Source organism: Panthera onca, chromosome B3 (genome assembly GCF_046562875.1).
Source record: "Panthera onca isolate mPanOnc1 chromosome B3, mPanOnc1 haplotype 2, whole genome shotgun sequence".
Lineage (NCBI taxonomy): Eukaryota > Metazoa > Chordata > Mammalia > Carnivora > Felidae > Panthera > Panthera onca.
Genome location: NC_138344.1, coordinates 142,165,673 through 142,181,691, shown reverse-complemented (window position 1 = coordinate 142,181,691; position 16,019 = coordinate 142,165,673). Strand labels below are relative to the sequence as shown.

Here is a 16,019-nt window from a genome sequence, read left to right as displayed (position 1 = left end):
AGGCGATGGCGGTGGCAGTGGTGGTGGCTTTTGGTGTTGACGGTGGCGGTGGCAGAGCTCAGCCTCTCCTTTCCCGCTGGTGGTGTGTCCGGGGCGTCTGCTCCAGCAAAGCCAGGTGTGCCGACCCCGGGACTCCACGTGGACTCGGGTCCGTGGCTCCCTCGCCCTTGCGCCCCCTCTGGCCCCATCTGGCCGACAGCCCTACTCTCCTGAGCTGGGCCTCGGAGGCGCGAGGCTCGGCGCTCCTGTCAGTGGGGACAGGGGCCCCTCCGCAGCCTCCTCAGGGCCCCGCTCAGCTCAGTAGCCATCCTGTGGACTGAGCGTTGGCCCCGGGTCACACCCGGGCTGGCCGCGCACTCACCCGGCGGGCGGAGCAGGGCGACAGCTCTGTCCGGCCCCTGCAGGGCCCTGGGAGCGCGCCAGGAGGGGAGGAAGAGTCGCAGCCTGGGGCCGCCCCTCTGGGGCTCCAGGGAGCCCGATGCTGCGCTCCGCTCAGACTTCTTCCGCAACCCCCCCCTCACCTTCCTTTCTGGAAAAGAACCCAGCCTCCTGAAACCGTTAGAAGAAGGGGGACCGGCCCGAGTTAGTTCACCCCAACACGCATCCATCCCAGGACCCCACTGGGCCAGCTTTGCCTCGGGGCCTCGGCGGCTCCCAGGGGTCAGAGCTGGCTCCCCTGCCCGCCCCACCCCGCCACGCGCCCTGGGTGAGGGCGGCCCCAGCCAGACAGGGCACCCGCCATTCAGTCCTCCTCATATTAGTAGCACATCCATCACTTTTTGTTAAGGCAAGAAACACATTTATTGAGAGCACAACAGGGGGAGCCAAGTCCCGGGTCAGGTGCTTCCAAACCGCATCACACGCTCCTCACAACAACCCTGTGAGGTAGGTAGGCTCGCTGGCTCCGCTCCCCCAAGTCTCAGGGCTCGTGAGGGGCGGGGAGGGGTCCGGCCCACGCGTCTGAGCCTCAGATCAGTGATGTCCATCAGTCAGAGGGCGGGTGGCTAGGCAAGGAGAGGCCGGGAGGGCGCGCCCCTCCTCGCAGGGGGCGGCCCCGGTCCAGAGTCTTTGGGTCCGGCCTGTCCCGCGGGAACGCGTGCAGGGTGTCCCCGTGGCTGCGGAGGCTGAGAGAGACACAGGCGCAGATGAAGGGGCCCGCTCCCGGTCTCACTGGCCGACAACAGTTCTCATGCAGACGGGCGGGCCGGGGGGTGGGGGGGGTGAGGAGAGGAGAGAGGCACCCGGGACCGGATGCCACTGGACAACGCGGGAGAAGGCCCTGGCTCCCAGCGGCCGTCGGGGGGGGGGGGGCCAGGGGAAGCACCCGGTCACCAGCTCCTGCCCCTCGATCTGGCCCCCCTCAACCTGGGCTCCCACACATCACCCCCTCCCCAGTCTCCTCCACCCGCGGAGATTTCCAGAAGCACGCCCCTAGTCCTGACGCCCTCCTGCACCGTTAAGCTCTGAAGGTTCTCACCCCACTAACCCGGAATCGGGAACTCGTGGCCTTCCTAAAAACCACCCCACCTATCCTGTCCAAACCACTGCCAGTTACGCTTGGATGGTTTATAAAATATCAGCCCCCTCCTCCTCTGGGGGCTTCTAAGAGTTCTCCCTGATCCCCGACCCCCCCAGCCCACACCCGACTTTGGCCTCAGCCCCGCCCCCTCTGAACTTGTTAAATCTCTGTATTTAAAAGCAAACGCTTCCCTCCCGCACTGCCTCCCCGGAGCTGGCCGCGTGCTTCCCTGACGCCCTCCGCTCCGCCAGACAGCCACTTGGGCTGCTACGGTTCCCGGGAGCACGGGGCGTCTGCGACCTGTGCCCACACCCAGGGCCCACCGGGAGGGCGAGGAGTGAGGCCCCCTGTGTGCCAGGTAACAAAGCATTTATTTTCACATCAACAGTCTCATTGAACCCCACAATAACCGTGCCAGGTAAACGTGATTGTTTCCAGGTTACAGGTGAGCCAACTCGGCCAGGCTGCACACACGCAGGCACTACGGTGGCCTCGAACCCAGACCCTGATTCTCAGGGCCAGCACACGGGGTACAGCAGGGTATGCAGCCCGCGTTCTCAGTGCTCACCAGTGTTCTCTGAACGCACATTGTCATGAAGTACCCATTCTACAGGTGGGAAAACCAAGGCTCGGGCGGTTCAAGTAACCTGCCCAAGGCCACTACGCTGGCAAACGGTGACATCAGGACCAGAATTCGAAAGAGCAAGACCCCCCAGAGCCCCATGCCTTGACTTGTGCCCGTGTACTGTGCTTCGGGGTGAGAGCAGGTGAAAAGACTCAACGTCTGGGGTCCAATCCCCCCCCCCAAGGTTTTCGGGTGCCCTCGGCTGCATCTCAGACTTGGCATGGGCCTGACGGGTGAATTAACGTCAATGGCGAGGACGAAGACGTTTCAGGTGGAGACCTCCACACCCCCGGGACGCACAGCCAGCCACAGAGAGGGTGTGGGCGTGGCCAGGGCGTGCCCCCCACCTGGGAATTACCAAATGCCATATTATCAAAATCACCCGGGCCACAACACAAATGACAACACTTCGGCCTAGATGAAGATTTATTCTAGACATAAATACTTCCAAAAATGTGCAAAAGATAGACATTTCCGTCCGGAGGGACCCCCGCCCCCCGTGGCTGCCCTCCGAGCCGCACCTGCCCCTAGGGTGAGCCCCCACCCCCACTCTGCATAGGCCGAGACCCTCAAGATTTGTCCTAAAGAAGCTTTGCCAAGAAAACACACTTTCCTCTTAAAGGAACACATGTGGATTCAACTTGCACATCAGCCAACAGTCAATTCAGTTCTTCACGGCCATTAAAAACCCCACCTCATCAGTCGGTGAACATCTATCAGGCTCCTACTGGCACAGGAAACAGTGCTGTCAAGGGTCACAGAAGCACAGATCTCAGAATAAGGGATGGGGTTCAAGTACAGCGTGGGGGCTATGACCCCACTGACCCTCCGCTTTCTCACCTGTCCTTGGGAAGTGGGGTCTCTACCCTGCCTGCCCTCGGGAAACGGGGTCCCCAGCCCTGTGCCCATTTCAAGGGGAAGGCGACGTGAAAACACTGGGCACCTGAGAGAGTCCCTCACCCTGGGCGAAGCTTCGAGAAGCCTGAGGCCCATCGCGGAGCAGATGCCCAAACACAGACTCACAGTCCCCTGGGGAGAGGGCCCTAGCTACCTGTGCCTCCCGGGGGGCCCCTTGGGAGCACCAAGGCAAGGCCCCCTCTGCCCCAACAAGTTCTCCAGGACATGGGATGTCCATACAGCCACGCTGCAAGGGGCCCCCGGCAAAGCCCGAGGGAAGGGAGTCATCAGAGAGTCTGTGCCAGTGTTCCTGGCGGCAGGTGTGATGGCTGCACAGGTGTGGGGACCAGACATCACAATAAAAGCTCAGGCTGGTACAAGAAGTGGCCAGGTTGACAGGAGCGTCGGCCACGTAGAGAGGCCAGGGCCTGCCCACTGAGGCTGTGAAAGCCGGAGGCAGAAAGAAGGGGAGGCCCAGGCAGGAGAGAGGCTGGGGGGCGCAGAACTCGAACCCACCTGGGATGCCATCTGGGGAGGACAGAGCAAGATGCTACTCCCCCCCACACGCCTGAGACCTGGGCCAGGAAAAGAACTCAGGGGTCTCCTGAAGAGACCCCCCCCCCAACCCCGAATGACCCCTAATATCTTATCTAATGTGACCACGCTTCCACATCCAACTTGGACCCGACTGAGCTCTGGACGACTATGACCCCTGCCGGAGCACGGCCAGGCACACGGTGGGGACAGGGACACACCCAGCCATCATTACTGGGAGAGCTTGATAGCGGGGTCGAAAGAACACGGCTTCTCATGGGAGACTGTTCAGTCCTGGCTCTGACACCCAGCCGTGCCTGAATCTCAGCTCCCTCATCTATAAAACACCTATAAACCAGGCCCATCTATAAACCCCCAAAAAGCAGGAAGCTTGCAGGGGATGGGTCTAACAGTCCTGCCCTAACTTGGTTCCAGGCCCACAGATGAGACCACAGACTACTCTCTTCACCTTACAGCCAGGGAAAGAAGGAAGAGGGACGTGAGGAAATCAGGCACACGGGCCTTTCCCCTAAAGGGCAGAAGGAGGAGTTTTAATCCCCAAGGATGTTGCCCAGAAGCCCTTCTCCACACTCCCTCTAAACCACCCCGCCTCTTCCTGCCTAGCAAACTGAACCCGGGGCACACACAGTCGTCTGTGGACATGGCACCCAGAGGCAGAACAAACCCCAAGTAGTTGCCCCAGCCAGCTTCAACCTCCACGTGAGAAGCAGCAGCCAGGATGCAGAGAGTGGGGGCGGGTGGGGGTGGGGAGGCTCCGAGGAAGGAAAAAAGCCGTCACTCATTAATGAAGCCAGGATTTACCCCCCCCCCCCCCACGGTTGACTCGCTAAATGCCTGCAGACCGCTCAGCCTCTGTCTTACACGTTCCATTGACCGTGGAAACACAACCTGAGCATAAGGTCGATGCCGACTCCTTACCCACCCGGAACCAGCAAAAGCTCCCCTGGAACTTTCGAGACAACCCCCGGCACACAGCCATTCTCAGTGAGAGCCAGTGTTAGATCAGCCCTGGGGGAGCTGACCCCGCCCGTGGCCTCACCACAACCCAGTGAGGTTAAGTTTTTCTGGCGACCCATTAGAGAAAAGGAGACCGAGGGTCGGCGAGGAGAAGGGACTTGCCCAGCCCCGCACGGTTAGTTAGTTAAGTGGCCCCGGGGCCTGCCGGGTTCTAATTTCTAACACGAGACACAGACGGCTCAAGTTTCATCGCACGACACCCAAAATGAGAATCCTGGTTTTCGAACAGCACACGTCATGTAAAAGTCCGTGAGATACAACACAGAGATTGTTAACAGGTTAATCAGGAGTGAAATACAAACTCTTAGTAAAGGTTTTAACATCTGCCACTTGCATTTGGTTACAATTCATGAGTTGACCGTTCACCCACGTACCCATTCAACAAGTGTGGAAGGCGCCCCCCTACCACTGGCTTGGTACTGTGTTAAGCACCCAGGCTGCTGGCATTGGAGCCCAGAGGTTGTTAATTGAGAGAGGGGACATCGGGATGGGGATGTGCCAACGTCTTTGATGGCTGGCGCCTAATATTTTAGGGGGAGGACGCTGCCAGGAGAGGTCTCTCGGGGAGAGAGGTGTGTGAGTGCCGCCCACAGGCCAGACACAGCGGTAGGCAAGACATAGAGGGTGCTTCCAACCTTTTACAGAGGTGAGCGTGAACGCGTACCCCGGGGGGGGCTCGGGGGGGACGCCCAAAGAGGCCCCCGTCCCCCCAGCATAAAGTTTCCTGCCAAAACTACTCCCGTCTCATCTTACAGTGTCATACAAATTTGGAATGCTATCCCACAGCGTACCCCTGACTGTCTGGGCGAAACGACTTCCCACGAAACCTGCCGAATCGGGCCACCCCTCCTGGCCTTTCGCTCCACCCCCAGCAGCCCCCGGGGGCACGCGCACCGCCTGTCCAGAACCCCAGCTCCAAGTCCTGGTTACAGCCCTGCGACGTGGGTGCCACAGTCCCCCCGGAAGACAGACTCGAGCTGTCACTGTCAGTTTAAACCACACACGTTTGTCCAGCTCCAGGGTCCTGGCTCTGCCCTCTACGCCCACGCTCCGATGCAGTGAATAAAAGGCAGAATTCTAGGCGGAGACCCCGAGACCTACGCCTTGTCCCGCACAGGCAGCAGTGAGCTAAAGTGGGGGAGGGGTCCCGCCCGGCCTGGGACCCGCGTGGATGCTCAGGGCCACGTCCAGGGTCTGCAAAGTGCCGTGCGCCTCGGATGCCCAGGTCTGCCGGTGGATAATTCCGCGCAGACCCCCGCACGGGGCATGATCCTCGTCACCCACATGAACAATCATCTCCCCGGGGTTTCTCTAAATAGAACCCAGCATTAACTAATCTTGAAAGGGACAGGAACGGCTCTAGGATCATTACCGTGCAAGTTCGGGGTGTCCTGATGACATGAAAGCCTGTCACGGCCGGAAGCAGCCATTCATCTCAGACCCCCCAGGCGTCACTCTGGCCTCTTGAGGGCACGGGTTGTGATTTCTGAACACCCGGGGACACAGTTTGCTGATTACTAATCAACCTCGTTTTGTGAGGAACAAAGTCGGAGAGGCCAATCAAACTTCCGACGGAACTCGAATCTAGAAGCAGGAGCTGAACCGAGAGGGTCACGCCTTTTGCTGGCACGCAAAGGCAGTCCCTGGCGGACGGGGGCTCGTCTTTTCTTTCCAAAAGAGGTGCGGGGACGCGTCCTTGGGAACCACTCTAGTATAGCACTAGCTCACTTTAAAAAATGTTTGTCGACCGCGAAGGAATGAAGGAATGGAGAAATGGAGGGGTGAATTACATCCAGTGCCGTCTGGTGGAGGAAGCAGAAAGGCTGGAAGCAAAGCTCATGGCAGGGACCATGCACCAGGCAGGGCGGCCTCGGCTCACGGGGGGCGGGGGGCGGGGTGGGGGGGAGGGCCCTCTCGGACCCTGGCCCTGGATCCGCGTCGCGGCGTGTGATGCCTGGGAAAGCGCCATGGGGACAGAAGCCGTGTGGGTGACAGTGGCAGATGAGTCCAGCTGGGACGTGCTCAGAGCAGTGACCCCGGACGAGAAAGCTGTAATAAGGGCGTTCGCTGCATGACCACAGCCCTTGGCACTACGCAGCCCGCCCAAAACGAAAAGGTTTGCTTTCAGGGGAGGGAGAGGCCGAAGCACCAGGGCAAGAAATGGAGGCCAGATGCGCAGATGGATGGATGGATGGACTAGACTAGTGCCGGAAGCCATTGCGGGCCTCCCAAGCCTCGATGCTGGGGCAGACACGTGCGTGAGTTAATTCTGACACAGGCAAACAGCGCTCAGTGCTATAGTAGAGGGCTCAGTGGGAGGAAGCAGCTCCCTGCTGGGGGCAGAGGGTGCTCTAGAAAAGTAGGGCAAGCCCTCCGTGGGCGACACCCCCTCCCCGGGAGGCCTCGATGACCTTTGAGCCTGGGGTTAGTCTGTGGTGGAACACGAGGGGAAACCCTGGAGGAGTGTAGGGTCCATTCTGCTCCTTGCCTCATGGCATTTGATTGCCCCATTGAAGAAAACCAAAGGGGATTCTCCACCAGTCCCGATCCGATTCATCCCATCAATCGAGGCCTTGGGGCAAGTTGCTCCCGTGTTGGAGGACACTGGGAATGCAAAGGGCAGCAGATGGCCCCTGCCGATTCCCCAAGAGGTGGGAAATGGCGGTCCAGGGGGCTGGCTTCTCAAGGTGAAACGGGGGTGGGTGACAGGGCTGGCGGGAAGTCACCAGCTAACTACACGAGATGCTGGGCACGGCTACCTGGACCTTGGAGGCTCAAAGAGATATTCCTGTCCCGCAAGAGTTACAGAGGGTGCGGTTTAGAGTTTATAAATCATAAATGCATGAATCCACCCAGGGAACATGACCTTAAATGTTGCCAGGCCAAATGGAAAATGTCCCCTCCACCCATTTCCGGGGAGAAGCAAATCCTGGTCCGAGAGACCTGAAAGGCCGTCTAGACAAACCCCACAGCTGCTATTTGAATCTCCTTAAAACTACCCTCACTGAGTGTCTGCCTGGCCTGCCCCTTGGATGCCTCCAGTGACGGAGGGCTCACTATATCCTAAGGACACCCATTCCACCCTTGACCGATCTCATCAGAAAGCCATGACCCAATGGACTTGGACAAACAGTTCACAGAAGATAAAGTGCATTCGGTTAACAGATATATGTGAAAACGCTCAACCTTCATTAGTAATCAAAGCAATGCAAGTTCAAATGACAGAAAAACACTTTTTGACAGAGATTACAAAATGCCAATACATTGCTGGACACGGTAAAATGCTATAAGCCTTTGGAAATTAGTCAATACCCATACAAAATCCCTGGCCTTCCGTTTAAGAAGCTCAGCCCTAGGAAAGTCATTCGTTCGTTCGTTCGTTCGTTCATTCATTCATTCGCCACCCATGTAGCCATCCGTCCGTCCATCTTCTCACCCAACAAGCATCCCCACATCACCTACAACACGTAGGGCTCTGGAGGTACAAAGATCAATCCGACAAGCTCCTTGCCCTTAAGGGGCTCACAGTCTAGCAGGAGAAACCAGCATGTCATGAAGCAATGGTCATTTCTGGGTGAAGGAAAGTAATTTGTAGGGGATGAAAGAGCGGGTATGCAAAGCCATTCGCTGTGGTGTAATTCGTAACATTAGGATTAAAAAAAAAAGGTGAGTTACGCATAACGATAGCAGGTTGGCATTGCGAATGATGTAATGAGGGTATAACCTCGATGGGACACAACGCAGCCAGTGAGGCAATGATTTTTTTTTTTTTTTTTTTTACGGAAAAAAATAAACACTGATGACAAAATATTGAATGGAAAACGTAGGATGTATGTGGTGAAGAAGGCAAGGTTTCAAAACTGGATGCTTATTTAAAGAAAAAAAAAAGATGCCCATTTAAAAAAAAAAAAGTATGCCCATAGACAAGAATTTGAAGGGGGAGAAAATAGCAGGGTGATGTGTCAGCGTGATGGGTGACCTCCTGCTCTAGGTCATGTGACATCCACACCATTGACATTAGGAACACAAAGGAGGCCTTGGCCTGTCTACCCCAGAAGCCCAGCCTCCGGCCTCTGGAAGGCCAGCCCTGAGGCCGAGCTTCCCGAGGAGGGAGTTGGGAGTCACAGAGGAATCTAAGGAGAGTTCCTGGTGTCACCAGGGGAAGGATTTGTGCACGGAGAGCATGTGAAGGTCAAAGTCCAAGAGAGAAAATTTGTCCTTGTTTTAGTAAGTTATTAGGAAAGAAACACACACATTTAAGACAGGCCCTGATCAGAGAGGAGCACTGAGATCCCAACTCGAACCTCATGGGTGGGTCAGGACAGAACCCGAGGGGCCCCGGGAGTCCCACTCTGGCTTCTGCGGCCGTGGTGGGGAGCGAGCCCTGTCCCGAATCTCAGCATCCCAGAACTGAAGACCCTTAGAGCTCCAGATTTAAAACTCCTCTAAGAGCCAAAAACTCTGAGCGTCCTGACCTGATGACCCCCATGCCCTCTGCATTCCCGAGAAGACAGGGAATCCACTGGATCCCAGCCCACAACCAGCGGGGAAACCAGCGGGTCTCCCTGGAGCTCCTCCCATTGGCCCATTTCCAGCCAGCTCCTAGAGGTCTGCTCCCGTTCTCCGTGTTCCCTCTGGGAGTTTGGCTGTGGCTCCCTCCTCCTCCCCACTGCGGACCCAACATGTGGAGTTCTTCCTGAGCCTCAGCTGACTTTTAAAGTAACCACACAAGAATTTTTCTTGGGGTGCCTGGGTGGCTCAGTCGGTTAAGCTTCTGATTTCAGCTCAGGTCATGATCTCACAGTTCGTGGGTTCGAGCCCCGCGTCGGGCTCTGTGCTGACAGCTCAGAGCCTGGAGCTTGCTTCGGATTCTGTGTCTCCCTCTCTCTCTGCCCCTTCCCCACTCGTGCTCTGTCTGTCTGTCTGTCTCTCTCTCTCGTCTCTCTCTCTCTCTCGAAATAAATAAACATTAAAAAGATTTGTTTTGAAAAGGGGTTCTTCTTGCTCTGGGCCCCTCCCACCCCCATCCTGGTCTGCACGGCGACTCCTGGGCTGCTTAGGGGAGCTCTTTGGGGACCCTGTCTTAGCAAGTGCCTCAGGGTAACAAGTGCACCCCGCCCTAGGCGTCAGGCGGGCCGAGGCAGAGCCTGGAGCCTCCAGATTCCTAAAGAGGAGGACAGCAGAGGCCTGCAGCCCCATCACGTAGGCCCATGTGGCCCAGACACGTGGTACTGGAGGCAGAGAAGGGTGGCTCCTGACACGTGAATTCCACGTCTTCCATCACCCATGTGGGGCCACACTGAAGCGTGGAAGTGGCCCCCGTCCCCCTCACTCTGTCCTCACATCCCGTCTCAGACCTTACGGCTCTGAGTCCTGTGCCCCCCACGTCACGGCCCTAGGTGAGCACCTTCAGCAGGAGCGGCCCCAGCTGGCACCTGCGACGGGCTAGCTCCCTGTTCCCACCCCGGGGGCCAAAGTCACTCCGGGCGTAAGCAGCCCAACCTGCCCAGCAGACCTAACGCCAGCCCCGCCCCTGCCCGGCTCCTGCGGGTCCCGCGTGCTCCCGGCCACGCATCCTGGCTCCGGTGGGGACGGCTCCTCCCGGTCAGGGCACATTTTGGTTTAGTGTCCCAAATAGGAACCGAGAGGTTGAGGAGGACTTTGGTTCTAGATTTTACAGACAAACACAAGCACACAACACGCAACTGCACAAATCCTGCCCACTACAGAGAAAGACTAGACAGATCCAGGGAGTCCCTGGGCTTGGGAACGTCAGGACACAACCCTCCAGACCTGCCACGGCCCGCGGGGTGGGGGGGGGGGGGGGAGGGACGGGGCAGGTCGGGAGGAGGGAAGACAGTGCAACACACAAGGCAAGAGCAGTATTTGCCGAAATACAGAGTACATCGGAAAACAGTCGAGAAGACAGTAAGGCCTTGAAACGGGCTCTGGGGATGCCATGTCAAGGGGGCCGGGACCCGGGGCCCACTTCTGCAACCCCGGGCTGAGGTGCACCTGCCTGAGACCCCCAGGTGAGAAGGGCAGGCGGCCCGCCCCACAGCCGACCGGGCTGGAGGGCACCTGGGCTCATTTCAGAAAGTTGCATGAACAAGGTTTCTGGTGATCTGCCTCTGGGCGCCTGGGTCACTGGGCTCCCGGGTCACCCTTCTCGGGCACTCCTGGCCACTTTCTAACCCACACAGCCCCGCGGATTCGAGCGGCGCCACACCCAGCATGGTCGGGAGACAGGGCCCACTGGCCCCGGGGCCTCCTGCTCCCTTGCCCTCTGCTGCCCCCTGGCGGGAAAAGCCTCCCTCACAGGTGACCCAGCCCGGGGAGGGGCCAAGACACCCACCTGGCCCCACACCCCTTGTTCACACAACATTCTGCAGGGGCCTGGGCCCTCCCGCCTGCCCAGGGCTCTGGACAGGGCGCTGCCCACGGGTGGGAGAGCATGTGCCCCCCCCAGTCAATCCAAGCAGGAAGCTGATGGCCTTCGAAGTTCACGGATGGGGAAACTGAGGATGAGAGAGATGAGGTCGAATGGCCCACGCAGCCAGGATACCGCAATGGCACTCCGCGGCCAGGGACCCCCGAGCCAGCCCCCCCCTGCCGGGTGAAGTGCGTGCGCCAAGGACACAACATGCCAAGAGCTCATACCCTCCCTCCCTCCCTCCCTCCCTCCCTCCGTCCATCCGTCCGTGCGTCCGTCCGTCCTTTCGTCCTCCCTCCCAGCTCCTCTCCGTTCATCCCTTTACACCTGACTCCCTGGTCTGTGGGCATCCACAGCGCGGCTGCGATCTAATCGGAGCCTCGGTCCCGCAGACCTCTCTTCCCGGCCCTGTTCATGTGTTCACCCAGCCTCCTTGTCCCCTATTCCCTTCTTTTATTTCGCCCCAGATCTCACCTTCCCGGCTTGCTGTCGCTCCTCCCCACGGGAGGAAGAGCCCCCGTCCCACCATCCCCTCCGTGTTGACTCTTCCTTCGATTCCTGGTCCCCCCGCGAGCGAGCCCGCCAGTCAAGGCCCCGTCCGTGCACACCAAGCGCCCTGCCTGCCCGTGTGCGTGCGCGTGCCTGGCACTGAGTCCCCGTTGACACTTGGGTATTTATTCTTGCGGTCGTGGGCCCCCACCGCGTATACCTTAGGACAGTGCAGGGACATGCAGCCTTGCCCGTGGGCTATCTCCTTGGTCTCCTATTATTCTCCGAAAGCTGTAATGCATCTATCTATCGAAGGAGGGGGTCCGTCACCTAATCCTGAGCCCTGTTTGGACCACGTCTCTCTTCTCTCCATCGGTCACTGCGATCGTTTTAACGTGCATTATCTTCCTTTTCCTCCTTTGCTACTTTTTCCTCTCTGTCTACTTCCCTCGCTCTAGAAACTGGGACTGGTCCGTCTCGTCGACCTTTCGGTGCGAGGCCCGCCTGACCACCACGCCTAACAGAGCCTGTCCCTTCACACACCCCCGGCACCGTTCACGGATCCTCCTTCCACTCTCCTCCTCTCTCTCTTGTCGCTCTCAGGGGCCTCAGGGGCCTGGAGCCGGATGACTGACAGCCCCAAAGGGTAGCCGTCTCCCTGGCTGCTGCAGGCAGTCTCCGTTCACAATTCAGTCGTTCCCGCGTTCACTCATTCTTTCTGTCACCCTTCTATTTCAATATTCATGCTTTTATTTATGGACCTCAGGTGCACAGAATTGGATTAACCATCATCTGTGGCTCCCGGAGCCTTCGCCGCGCCGTCCGTGTGGGGCTGCTTTTTGCTCGTTAATTCCTCGAGCTGGTGATCTGGTCTAGGGTTTATTTAACAATGTCAGGAGTCCAGTTTCGAATCCGTCACTATTCCGGGCCCCCGGTGCCCGCTCGCGCTTGTGTCAGGCATGGCACTCTCTCTCGTATACCTATGTGCGTTTTCACTTTTCGTTCATGGGCCACGTTCAGTCTTGTATCTACGGTATTGGTTTTATTATCTATAAACTCTGGGGCCCCAGAGTTGAACTAATGTGGGCGATTGGTGCTAAACCAGTACCCTCTCATAGACTTCACTGTTGAATCTGTTTGGTTTTTTTTAATTTTGATTCTCACCACCCCCCCCCCCCATCTTGATTGGTTTCTGTCTTCCACCCTTCCGATCTTTCTTACTGCCTTTCATTCTTTCAGAGATCAGGCACCCTCCTCGTCAGTCAGTGCAAATCTCTCTTCTCCTTCGCTCCTTCATTCAAATGTCCACACATCCATCAGGTCCTTCTCCCCAGTTAAGTAACTATTTTTCTGCTTCTGGATGACAGGTGCGCCTAACTGGATACATGATCATCTATAGTCAATGGTCCCCCCACCTCCCCAGCCGGTTTCCATCATTTCTCTCTGTCTCTCTCCCTTCTTGGCTCTCTTGATCTTTGGTGCTCAGTTGCCAGGGACCCATGAATCCTAATGCCACATGCAAATGGTCCCTGCCCCTGCAGCATCACGGTGCCTTCCTTCCTTCCTTCCTTCCTTCCTTCCTTCCTTCCTTCCCTCCTCCCTCCTTTCCTCTCTCCCTCCTTCCCTTCCTTCCTTCCTTCCTCCCTCCTTTCCTCTCTCCCTCCTTCCCTTCCTTCCTTTCTTCCTCTCCCTTTCTTCCTCCCCCTTCCTTCCTCCCTCCTTTCCTCTCTCCCTCCTTTCCTTCCTTCCTTCCTTCCTTCCTTCCTTCCTTCCTTCCTTCCTCCTTTCCTCTCTCCCTCCTTCCCTTCCTTCCTTCCTTCCTCTCCCTTTCTTCCTCCCCCTTCCTTCCTCCCTCCTTTCCTCTCTCCCTCCTTTCCTTCCTTCCTTCCTTCCTTCCTTCCTCCTTTCCTCTCTCCCTCCTTCCCTTCCTTCCTTCCTTCCTTCCTTCCTTCCTCCCCCTTCCTTCCTCCCTCCTTTCCTCTCCCTCCTTCCCTTCCTTCCTTCCTCTCCCTTCCTTCCTCCCTCCCTCCTTTCCTCCCTTCCTTTCTTCCTCCCCTTCCCTTCCTCCCTCCTTCCCTTCCTTCCTTCCTCTCCCTTCCTTCCTCCCCCTTCCTTCCTCCCTCCTTTCCTCTCTCCCTCCTTCCCTTCCTTCCTTCCTTCCTACCCCTTCCTCCCTCCTTTCCTCTCTCCCTCCTTCCCTTCCTTCCTTCCTACCCCTTCCTCCCTCCCTCCTTTCCTCCCTTCCTTTCTTCCTCCCCTTTCCTTCCTCCCTCCTTCCCTTCCTCCCTTCCTTCCTCCCACTCCCTTCCTCCCTTCCTTCCTCCCCCTCCCTTCCTCCCTCCTTCCCTCCTTCCTTCCTTCCTTCCTTCCTTCCTTCCTTCCTTCCTTCCATTCATTCTCCCTTCCTTGTTTTCTTTCTCTTTCTCAGCTACTTACTCCACTAATAATGGGGTGAGTGCTCAGACCTGAACCGATTATGATCCACAGTTTGAGCCTGCCCTCCCCCGTGGACCTCCCACCTATCCATTTAGGCGCCGCCACCCTGTTACCACCTGCCCCAGCTCTGCTTCTCTCCCTTCTCCCCTCCCACTCCCCTGCCTGCCTTCTCCTGGTGCTCGGGTGCCCAGATGAGATGAATTACCACCCTGCCGACACCCAGCAGGTGCTCCTGCGGGGCCCGGCACCCTTCACTCCATCCACCCCGGGTGTCTCTCTGGTGACTGACTTGTCTATTTAGAGACTTCTTATTTTATCAAAAGCACCACGGCTTATAGAATGGACTAACCATGAGCTTGGACGCATGACAGTCTCCTACCAGTAATCCTACCACTGCCTTCTTGCCTAAATTTATTCACCCATTAATGTGTTTCTGGACCTACCGTCTGTGACTTTTCCTTCCGAGCTTGATTTTTATTTAGATAATTTTACTTTATTCTCTCTTTCTTTTACCCTTTGGGGGACAGGCTCAGCTCCCAGCACCGGACGACACCACAAGCCCCTCACGCTGTGTTCCCATCTGGGTCCAGGCGTTTCCACCGTGAGCTCGCTCTCTCCCTCTCTCCCTCTTTCTCTTTGGCTTTCTCTCCTTTGGGGATTTATTTATTTATGTGTGCCCGGAGTTAGAAAACTTTTGGTAGAAGTTAACTCTCTTCTCTGGTGTCCTGGGTCCTCTCTCTCTCTTTTTAATGATTCTTTGAACTCTTTCTCTGCTACTCACTTATTCTTATGCCAGGAGCACATACGTGGACTCGTCGTAACGCTTGGTTTACAATAACCCGACACAGGCCTCCTTATGTATGTGTTCACCCCCTCGTCCAAGAAAATTACCCTTCTTCCTTTCCCTCACTGTTTGCGTTTTGCCGCACTCGCTCTCCCTCCCAAACACCTGCTCCCTCTTTCTCGAACCTTCTCGTCCTGATGAGGTTCCTGCTCTCATCGTCAACGGTGCGAGTTCTCTCAGTGGCCTTCTCTTTATTCGTTTTCATTTTAACTTTGCTTTGACATACAGAAAGCCGTACCTACTTAATGCACGCAACCTGGTGAATCTGGAGAGAAGCGTCGCCCGGGACCCCGGCACCACGATCTTTTGTCATAAGCCTATCCGTCACCTCCGACAGTTTCCTCCCGCCCTGACTGATCACTCCTTTTACTATCTTTTCTGCTACGGACGCTTCACGTGAGATCTAGCCTCTTCGCAAAGGTTTAAGCATACGATACGGTCCTGTCCACCACTGCTTTCTGCATTTCCCCTTCCTACTCATTCTTGCTTCCATTCGGGTTTTATTCTCTTATGATAGACCTCAGGGGCTACCTATCTGAATCACACGTACGCCTTGGTCCGTGGTCACTGGATACTGGTTCTTGTGTGGCTCTCTTTACACGGTGATTCGATATTTTATTGATTTCCTGTATCAATCTCCTAGGCATCGAATGGGATCTTGCTCATTGTACTCTCATCCTGGCTTTTTCACTTCTCCACCTAGTTATTTGTTTATTCGTGCCCCGGTGCCTTCATTCATTCATCCATCCATTCGCATCTTTGGACCACGTAAGAGATACCAGTGAAATGACCTCCCAACAAGACAAACGGAACGTCCACAGTCTTCGACCTTTCTGCTTCCTCCCACCAAGCTGATCACCAAGGTGTGCATGCCCCACAGTCCTTAACACATACACGTGGCAGATTCAGGCACAGGCACAGTAAATGTTAGTGCAGCCAGACCTTCCCGGGGCTCACGTCCTAGACAAACCGGGACAGGTATGCGGTTAGGGCCCCCGGACTCTTCCCTGGTGCTTCCCCCTGGACCCCGGTGAATGGGCATCCCCATGAGAAACCTGTTTCAAGACCCTCGAGTACACAGAGACACACACGTTGTACACAGTCTCCCCAGTGGGAAACGACAGACATGGCATTCATTTCTAAATAGACGGCTTTGTCTGTAGCAATATGAAAATATTTGGGCCTTTCAAGGCCGATACAAAAG

The 16,019-nt window shown here is 56.8% G+C and overlaps 1 long non-coding RNA gene across 3 annotated transcripts in view; it reads right to left on the bottom strand.

Annotated features, from left to right (window-relative positions):
- Nucleotides 1–776: 776 nt before the first annotated feature.
- Nucleotides 777–16,019, bottom strand: part of LOC132670314 (uncharacterized) — a 35,105-nt gene continuing 19,862 nt past the window's right edge. For all 3 annotated transcript variants that reach the window (XR_013555962.2, XR_014137858.1, XR_014137857.1), the window contains one exon: nt 777–1,124. This is a non-coding gene — a long non-coding RNA (uncharacterized LOC132670314). The remainder of the gene's footprint in view (nt 1,125–16,019) is intronic.